Here is a 10377-nt window from a genome sequence, read left to right on the forward strand (position 1 = left end):
CCATTACCTTGGCTTGGCTGAGCAAGCCTCCTTGCCACTGGAAAACTTTCGTAGCGAACAAGGTGTCAGAGATTCTAGACAATGCGGGTAACGCTAACTGGAGACACGTTTCGTCTAGAGAAAATCCTGCAGACCTGGGTACAAGAGGCTGCACAGCCGCAGAATTAGAAACAAACGACGTTTGGTGGCATGGACCAAAGTGGCTACTTGAACCACCTGAACGTTGGCCAAAACAAAGTCTTCTCCCCGAACCATCCATCGAAGTAAAGTTGGCTGCTTGCGAATCAAAAGAACTTGAAATTGAACAATTTCTCAAAGGTTATTCCAAATTTACTAGAGTGTTACGAGTTTTCGCTTATGTGTTCCGGTTTATTTACAAGTCTCGCAAACTCACAGGTCATTCGATACAAAATCAAATGTTAACCGGACAAGAAATGTTGATGGGAAAATATGGTCTTTTCAGGTATGCTCAAATGTCACATTTTCCATCAGAATATCAAGCATTACTTTCAAAACAGCCAATTCATACTGTACAGGCGGGTAGCGGATGATCAGGAGCGCTGCTGAATGAGTGAAGCCTGTTTCCAGACACCCAGCTTGGAGAGCAATTTAATGTGGACTGTATTGGTAGGTAAAAACACAGAAAGAGAATCCGTGAAACTTGGATCTTACAACGTTGTGGTTTTTTAGTGTTGCCTCAATAATTTCTCTGACCCGAGAAATTATTTATGGATAAACGCTTGACACAAAAGAGAAGAGGAGGAAAAAAACCCAATTTTGTAGTTCGTCTGTTTGATGTTTATTCAGGAAGAGAATGTTCTCACGTGTATGTGGTTGAAAAGAAAGTGGTTTTAAGGTTGGGCTGTAACCAACCAAGAAATAATATACATACAAATTTAGTACGTGTTTCAATTTCAAAGATTTCATAGTTTAACATAGGTAATTGTTATTCGTTAGGTTAAAATAATTCATTTCAAGGTAGATAATGCAGTTTTGTACTTAAGATGTAAATAAACATAAATTAATGTAAGGTAGATAATGCAGCTTCTACTTAGGCATCTAAGTCTAAACTAGCTAGTTTAGACATACTCCCGGGTCCAACGATGGGTAGTTACTGGTTGGAAGAACACAGCACGGAAGCAATGGCACGTATGGCCTCAGATAATAGTCGTGGATCTAGATTTCTTTCATTGTTTCGCCCGTTGTTGCTGCGGCTGATATCTCGGTTGTTAGACGTAGGCTGGTTGTTGTTTCTTGGCGCTGGCGATTGTGAACCTCTGATCTCAGGATATACTTGGTGCAAGAGCGTATGGTGAGGTCTGCCACATCTTCGACACATATTACGCGAGCGACAGTCGCGAAAGCGGTGGCTTCTGGCCAAGCAATTGACACAATATAGTTCCTTTAATACCAATAAGTTCCTCTGCCTAGGTGTCATGTCGATAAATTTTGGGCAAGATTTGAGTGAGTGGAACCTTTTGCAAAGTTTGCACTTATATATATTAGGTTTGTGACTTGGAGTCTGAGATCTGTAAATGTATAATAGAAATTAATAGATATACAAATAATTACATTAAAGAAATATAGTGTAGCGTGTATGTTGTGATGAGTGAGTTTATATTGAAAAGGAATGTTAATCGTTGTTTGCTGAGTTAGATAATGGGAGATAACATAATTTAACAATTGGTCTATTAATTATGCCGCTAGCAACTTTTATGTCGGCTACACGGACACCTCCATCAGAGCCAATATACGTTTTTACAATGCGGCCGAGCCGCCATTCATGGGCAGGTAGCATGTCATCCATGACAATGACTATATCGCCAACCATCAAGTTTGTCGTTCTGGTTTTCCATTTATAACGTTTTTGAAGGGATTTTAAGTAGTCTTCCTTCCAACGGAGAATGAAGTTGTTATGGAGAGCTTTTAATTTAGTCCATCGATTTATGAGGGATATATTTTGTGTTGGACTTTCTGGGAATGCCATTATAGGTGATCCTCTTAAAAAATGTCCCGGGGTAAGGGCTGTTATATCTGAAGGATCTTCTGATATCGCTGATATGGGACGAGAGTTTAAAATGCCTTCAATTCGAGCAAGTAAAGTGGAAAATTCTTCGAAAGTTAGTCTATGGGCACCACAATTTTCTTAAAGTGTGTTTTGAAGCTTTTTACGGCAGCTTCCCATAAACCGCCCATGTGGGGTGCATGAGGGGGAATAAATTGCCACTCAAAACCATGTGTTGCGTATTTTTGGGAAACTTCAGTGGAAGCCGATTTGAGAAATATTGAAAATTGCTTGAGTAGTGCTCGACTTGCCCCGATGAAATTTTTTCCGTTGTCAGATACTACCCTGGAGGGGAGTCCCCGCCTCCCAACAAAACGAGTGAATGCCGCTTCGAAGGCTGCAGTAGTTAAGTCTGAGCAGGGCTCAAGGTGTATTGCCTTAGTTGAGAAGCATATAAACACACTCACGTATCCTTTTATTAATGGAGAATTGCGGAGGGAAGAACTTTTAAGTTCAATTGGGCCAGCAAAGTCGACACCGGTAACGAAAAAGGGGGGTGATAGAGTGCATCTTTCGGTGGGTAAAGGTGCCATCATTTGAGATATGGCTTTTTGTTTGTATAAAATATAAGTTTTGCAATTATGGATTATACTTTTAACTCTGGGTTTTAAGCGCGAAATATAAAATTCCGTTTGTGTAAATCTACACATTAAATTGCATTCTGCATGTCCCAAAAAATTATGTAAATGAGCGAGATAGAGATGACAGAATCTGGAATTACCGGGAAGAATAATGGGATGTCGTTCTTTGTACGGAAGCAAGGAGTTAGAAAGTCTTCCATTGATTCTCATTATTTTTTCTGAGTCCAAAAATGGATTGAGAGTACATAAATTGCTTTTGATTGGAATGGGTTTGGCATTCATTAGTGATTCATATTCCTGACGATAATTTCTTTCTTGAGCAAGGGCAATTAATCTTGATTTAATAAACTGAATTTCTGTGTGCGTCAAATTATTTGTACGAAATTTGTGTGTATTCCTGAATCGCTTGAGAGAATTGAAAAAGAAACGGAATACGTACGACAAAACTCGTAAAGCTCGGGAATAATTAGAGAATCTTAGCAATATGTCGTCATCGTGGCATGTTGTATGGAGTATTTCAACTTTTAAGCTTTCACTGGGAACCACTAATGGGTTTTTGTTTGGCCAAAGAAATTCTGGTTTGCTTAGCCAGGGAGGTCCTGACCACCACAAAGAGTTACATGAAAGATCCTGAGTATTAGACCCACGGGTGCCTAAATCGGCTGGATTTTCTCGGGTGGAAACATATTTCCATTTTGTTTTAGGGACCAATTCCAAAATTTGAGATGTGCGGTTTGCTACATACGTTTCCCACGACATGGGAGGTTTAGACAGCCAACCTAGCACAATAGAAGAGTCTGACCACAATGTAATAGAACTTATATTAAGTTCGAATTTATGAGTAATATAGTGAATCAGCTTAGCGAGAAGGAGTGCTCCATTAAGTTCTAGTCTTGGGAGTGACAGAACTTTTAAGGGAGCCACTTTACTTTTGGCCGTGAACAGGGTAGAAGATACGATTGATGAGGGATTTTGTGAGCGAATATAAACGCAAGCACAATACGCTGCCTTTGATGCGTCACAGAATCCATGTAATTCTATGTTACTAGTCGGCAAGTATTGTATCCATCTAGGGATTTTGATGGTTTCTATATGAGATATATCAGATAGAAAATTTGTCCATTCCTTTAAACATTCGGAAGAGATTTCTTCGTCCCATTGTGTGCCTTGCAACCACAGTTGTTGCATGAATATTTTGGCTCTAATAATTATGGGAGTTATCCACCCAGCTGGGTCAAATAATTTTGCTACCAATGAGAGTACTGTGCGTTTTGTAACTTTTACAGGATTTTCCACGAGAGGAAGAGAATACATAAATTGATCATGTAGGGCGTTCCATTTTACACCCAATGTTTTAGTGGAACTCATTTCAGAAAATTTTAACAAGTTCAAATCATACACATCATCAGGAGGTAAATGAGCGAGTAATTGAGAATCATTAGCGGTGAACTTTTTTAATGGGAATCCAGCGGATTTGAGAACAGAGATTAACTGTTTTTGAGAGTCAATGGTTTCTTTTATCGAAAAACCACCAGACAGAATGTCGTCTACATATGTTTCATTTTTCAAAATTTTAGCAACATTTGGGAAATTTTCTTCAGAGTCTTTGGCGAGTTGTAAGAGCGTTCGTATGGCCAAAAAAGGCGCACAATTAACACCAAAAGTAACAGTATTTAATTCGTAATCTTTTATGGGACTTTCAGCGTCTTTTTGGAATAGAATTCTTTGAAATTTCGTGTCATCGGGATGTATCTTAATTTGCCGATACATTTTTTGGATGTCTCCACTGTAAACATATTTGTATTTTCTCCAATTAAGAATTGTTGATATGAGTTCGTTTTGGAGAGTGGGACCTGTGTAGAGAACATCATTAAGTGAAAACCCACACTTTGACTTTCTCGACGCATTGAAAACGACTCTGACTTTCGTCGATTTGTGATCGGGACGCACAACGGCGTGGTGTGGGAGATAAAACGTGTAGAATTTACCTTGATCACATATTTCTTGCGACGATGTTTCTTGCATATGGTTCAGAGTTAAATATTCTTTCAGAACTGCATTGTATTCATTCTGAAGCATTGGGTCTTTGGCTAACGATTTTTCAAGTCTTGTATATTGACCTAAAGAAATAAATCGCGAAGAGCCTAAGAAAACATTATGGGGAAATTCTTTTTTAAACGGGAGCCGTACAACGTATCGGCCATCTGAATCTCGGGTTGTTGTTGTTGCGAATAATTCTTCGCAATATTTATCAGAAGGTGAGGAGGAAGGAATGGTTGGGACTTCTTCTGTTTCCCAAAACATCTTGAGAATAGAGCTAATTTTTTCTTCTTCACATGAGACCACATTTGTGGAAAATGATTGAACTGTCTCGATTGACATAGGCCCACTGAGAACCCACCCGAAAATGGTGTTGTACGCAGAAGTAGTACCACAAATGTTTTTCTTAATTCCTTCCAAGTTAATAAATCTTTCTGAGTCGTTGCCCAGAATTAAATCAATATTGGATGATTTATTGAAGTTTGGGTCGGCTAAGTCTAGTTTTTGCAGATCAATGGAGTTGGGTTTCTGAAAGGTCACCGAGGGTAACTTTTTAGTCACTTTGGGTAGGACAATTGCACTAACCGAACATCTCACATTGTATTTCTTGGAGTAGAGCACAAGATCACACTCCTTATCAGCAGTTTGAGTCATACCGCCGATACCACCGATTTCAAAAAAAGACTTTCTAAAGGGAATTCGTAGCATATTTCTAATTTTCTCTGAGACGAAAGTTCTTTGGGAGCCTGAATCAAGCAATGCTCTTACTGTGAAGAGTTCTGCATTGTGTTCAATTTGCACCAAGGCTGTTCTTAGCAAAATTGTTTCACTGTTGTGACAAACATTTGCGTGTATTTGGGAATGAGAATGTTTGGAAGTGGTGGCAGTAGATGTGTCTACTTTGAATTCTCTGGTATTTCCATCAGAGTGTGAGAACGGTTTTTTATTGTTTGCGTCTTCAGAACTGGTTTCTTTAGGCTGATCTAAGTGCAAAAGAGTGTGGTGACGTTTTCTGCAATAAAGACAGCTACTTTTGCTCTTACATTTGCTTTTGAAATGAGAACTAGAGAGGCAATTATTACAAATTTTGCTCTTAAATGCAAAGTCAATACGTTCTTGTACTGAAAAATTGCGAAATTGTGAACATGTGCGAATAGAGTGGTCACCGTCACATAATGGGCAAGAAGAGCTCAACTTTTCTTGTGAAGTATACGTCTGAGTTTTCTGTGGAGAACGAGAGGAATGCCATGAGGGTAGACTATGATGTTCTTTTGTAGACTTGATACTGGTAATTCTTTCAACAACCTCAATTCTATTTAAAAGGAATTCATCTAATTGGGACCAACTGGGAAGCTCGCGATGAGATTTTAAGGATTGTTCCCATTGTGAAATTGTTTCTTCGGGGAGCTTTGTAGAAATTAAATAAATTAGTATGGGATCCCAACTGTCGACTTTTACGTCTAAGGATTTTAGAGTACAGAGACAATCATTTACAGTCGAGTGTATTTTCTGCAATGATGTGCTACTTTCCACATTTTCTGTGTTCATATTGAATAGTATTTTAAGTTGGTTGTCTACCAGAACTCTTTTATTTTCATAGCGGGTCTTTAATGCATTCCATGCCATGTCAAAGTTTTCGTCGCAAAGTGGATATCTCTTTACTATAGCTCCTGCACAACCCTTTGTTTTGTTGCGTAGGTAATAGAGTTTTTGGGCAGGTGTGAGTTTTTTGTGGGTTATGTAAACGGCCGTGAACATGTCACGAAAAGATGGCCATTCTTCGTAACTACCTTTGAAAACTTCTGTGTCGCATGGTGGGACCTTTATAGATATATAAGAAGTGTCACAGACTTCCGCATTTTGGGGAACTTGAGGGGCTAAACTTTGCCTAGGTTCAGACATTCTTAGAATATCTGTAATTTGAGAGCGGGTTTCGTAATATGCTTCAGCACATACATTGAAATTGACTTTAGCATTTTCTCTAAAGTCTTTTGTGTTACATGATTCAGGGGATATCATTAATTTCTCATAGTCTACCTGAAGTTTTTTCCACCTATTTTCTAAGTCCTCAAGTTTTGTTCTTAGAACAGAATCTGTTTGGTCAGTTATGTCTGTTTTCCCAAACGCCGTGCAGAAACTTATTACATGATCGCAATCAAAAATAAATTGGTCATGAATGGGGGAGGGTTTGCTTGATAAGCTTTCCCGTTCTGTGTTATTTTGACTGGATTGATTGGCCTCGGCCATTTTGATTTAGTTTATTATTAAATTTATGCAAACGGAAATAAAAGATTCTCTAAAAAGCTATGCGAAGGAGGTGGGAAACGCTGATTAAACTTCAGGTTTTTTATTCTACACCGAGGTGTTTGCCAAGATTTGAAACGTTATTAGAAATTTGTAAAATCTTTTGAATACAAAATTCTTTAATGATGTTAGATAAGAGAACTTTTTATTATTTTCGAGTTAGGTATGTAGTTTTTCGATTTTAGTTGAATGGAAGTATTAGTAGCAGATCCTTATTAAATGTAGTGGTGACTCCTGCTGATGACGTGTATTTATTTCAAGATATGAATTTCTCTTCTTTAACTGAGAAAATTTTGTTGAGTGTGTGGTTTTTTGATCGATTGCAAGAAGTGAGAATGTTTTATAGAAAGACCAGAAACGAGATATGCTATAGACACTACTGCACGAGTGTATAGCTTGAGGTTAATTGTAAACCTTTTAATGTGCTTTATAAAACCAAAAAAATTTAGATACGCTACAAACACTTCTATATGAATGTATAGCTTAAGGTTGATCGCAAACAATTGTAAACAATGTGTATGTTTATAAAAACCCCAAAAATAAGATATGCTATAGACACTATTGTATGAGTGTATAGCGTAAGGTTAATTATAAACCTTTGAGAAAAAAACTGGGTATGTTTTGTAACCAACAAAATTGGGAGATGCTATAGACACTCTGTATGAGCGTATAGCTGAAGGTTGATTTTAAACCTTATACGAAATTAAAGTCAATAATATATGGAATAGATTTAGTTTTTCAAACGGCCATCAAAACAAACTATATGTACTCCACTGTAGCATATTAAGTTGAAGGTATTTGACATTTTTTTTGGAAAAAGTATACCTTATAGCAAGGGTGCTCAAAGAGAGTCCTATGGGATGTTGTTGTGTTTCAATTTGCTCACACACACAATTTAAAAGAGAACATTTGTTTTTGTTTTGAAAATTTTTAAAACACAAATTCTCTATATGAAGAAAGACAACCCAACATACTAAAAGTATGTGAGACAATACTACAAAAATGTTTTAAAATTCATGTATAATAACTGGTAAAATATATAGGCGGTTTCCTTTGTAAAATATTTAATATGTATTCTTATTGTAGGCTTATCAGTGCCGAGGTAGAATATATTTATAAATATTGTTTTTGTTCTTTCATAAAATTACTCAAAATTGTATGTTGGGAAGCTATGGGAAATGTTTGTGTTTTTAAACAAGCATAGGCACAAAAAATATATTACTGTGAGTAGCTTTGCTTTATAGGGGTTTTAAGTTTTTTGTAGAACGAATAAAGGCAACCTACCATTTTTTCACTGAGTAGTGTTTCCCAAAAATAATTGTGATTATTCAATCCAAATGATAAATATTTCACACTGTGGATACTGTTTTACTGGAACATTTTTTGTTTATGAAATATACCCTTCCAAGAGTGGAAGTGAGTACTAATTCTCCATCGTATTCTCACAATATCAGAAATTAAGAGAATTTACCAAGATGTACTCAGTTATGATTTTTCAATCTCCCTGAGAAGGTGCTATGAAGCCGTGGGAGAACTCAAACTGAAGAGTCAATTGTATAAACCAGTGCACATTAAATAAGTATCAACAGTAGCTTAGACACGTAAATTGTGAAATGTATGTTTGTTTTTTGTAACAATTTAAATCACTGTAAAGGGCATAAGTGCATAACGATTTCCTCAAATGAAGAATTTCTATCTGTCCACACACATTTCAGGGCATCAATTTCGTGCTTTAGTGGTTGAAAACTATGTATCATTGGTACGGATATTTCTAAATTCGTATGAACACAAATTGATTTGTGTTAAAATTTATACCAGTCAGTATATATATTTTTTTTAAACGCAGTATAATGATATTATTCAGCCACTGTATAAAGTGTGCCAAATTTATTTATGTTTAGGTATTGAGGAAATAGCAAATTTGTTTCAAAAATAGTATAATAATCTTGTATGTGATGTGTGTATTAAGCAAATAGCAAATTTGTTTCAAAAATAGTATAATAATAATGTATTGTATGTGACCACTTTATGGTACCAACTAAAAAACACAGCATTATTTTTTGTATCGGATCCGCATTCAGTGCTCAAGTTGTTTCAAATAGAGTGTAAAAATTACTCTGTAGATTATTGCCAATGTTGATGTACTTGAAATTATTTGTTTTAAATTTGTTTAAAATACATATCGTATTTAATTGCTGTACTATTTTACTTATGTAATGTTTTAGATCGTCGAAATTCTCTTTAGATTTTAAACTAAACTTTTGGCCAAGGCGTTTTGAGTTTGCTATTAGCAACAATACGAAATGTGTATTTAAAATATAGGTGTATGGAAGTTGCAAATTCGCGATATGTTGTTATGATTTGCTGATGCTGATATATGTAACTTGTGACATAAATATTTAATTATTTATTTACCTGGGTTTCCTTGCACCAACTATAAGGTTTTTGTTTTTCATTTAATTACGACCGATACCGACCGAATTTATTTTTTATGAGTACTTCTTTATGTTTCTTATGCAGCATCAAAATATGTAAGGGAAAATAACACTCAAATGTAAACGAATTCTGTTTGTCGCGTTGCCAACTTTAACAAGATCTCAATTGAATGTATGGAATCTCTCTTTTCTTAAAAGCTTTTTCTCCTATGTGCTCTCTACTCCTTACGTTGTTGATTTTCACTCACAGAGAGGTTGTACTCACAACATTTGTTATAACACTTGTTCAACTGTTATACCCGTGGAATGGCAAGAAGAAGTAAATGAGGAGAAGAAACGACAATTTTACTTTGCTTTTATTTACCATAAAAAAACCAATGAATTTGATGGCAAGAAAGGGGGGATTGGAATATCGAGTTTTGCGCGTTCTGCACATTCGATAACGGCAATTTTTTCCTTTATATTTGTCTTCTTGTACTTTCAAATAATATGTTGTTATTATTTCCTTTTTTCGGCTTTTGTCGAATGCAAATTTTTGTAACGGATCTTTCTTAAATTTGTTGTTTTTGTTTTAGGATTTTGGTTTTGTTAGGCATTTACCCAAACACTATTGTTGCTACTTTATGATTTTTTTATGTTTCACTGAACCACTGGTTTAAGTGCAAACTTTTGTTTTTGTAGAATGCATATGTCTAGAACTAACGAATGTTTTATTTGAACGTACCACATGAGCTTCTTTTTTTTATAGACTATGGTTCAGAAGGCAATTTTTTGTTGTTTTTGCCTGGAGACTGACTGACGCTGGGAATGTATTTAATGTGGTTTGAACTGAAAATTTTTTCTTGTTGTTTATGAACGTATAAAAATTGAGGAGTTTTGGGAATGCACTATTTCAACAGAAAACCGGTGTAATTTGTTTGTTAAAAAAGATGTATTTCAGCAGTGCGGCTTT

The 10377-nt window shown here is 36.1% G+C and overlaps 1 long non-coding RNA gene across 1 annotated transcript; it reads right to left on the bottom strand.

Annotated features, from left to right (window-relative positions):
• Positions 1 to 991: 991 nt before the first annotated feature.
• On the bottom strand, positions 992 to 9809 carry LOC141391880 (uncharacterized). Its single transcript, XR_012409735.1, has 3 exons — positions 9790 to 9809; positions 9406 to 9715; positions 992 to 1529 (listed from the first exon to the last, which is right to left on the bottom strand). It is a non-coding gene; the product is annotated as an uncharacterized lncRNA (long non-coding RNA).
• Between the last annotated feature and the right edge of the window lie 568 nt (positions 9810 to 10377).

This window comes from Musca autumnalis, unplaced genomic scaffold (genome assembly GCF_047663935.1).
Source record: "Musca autumnalis isolate F117 unplaced genomic scaffold, ASM4766393v1 scaffold_188, whole genome shotgun sequence".
Lineage (NCBI taxonomy): Eukaryota > Metazoa > Arthropoda > Insecta > Diptera > Muscidae > Musca > Musca autumnalis.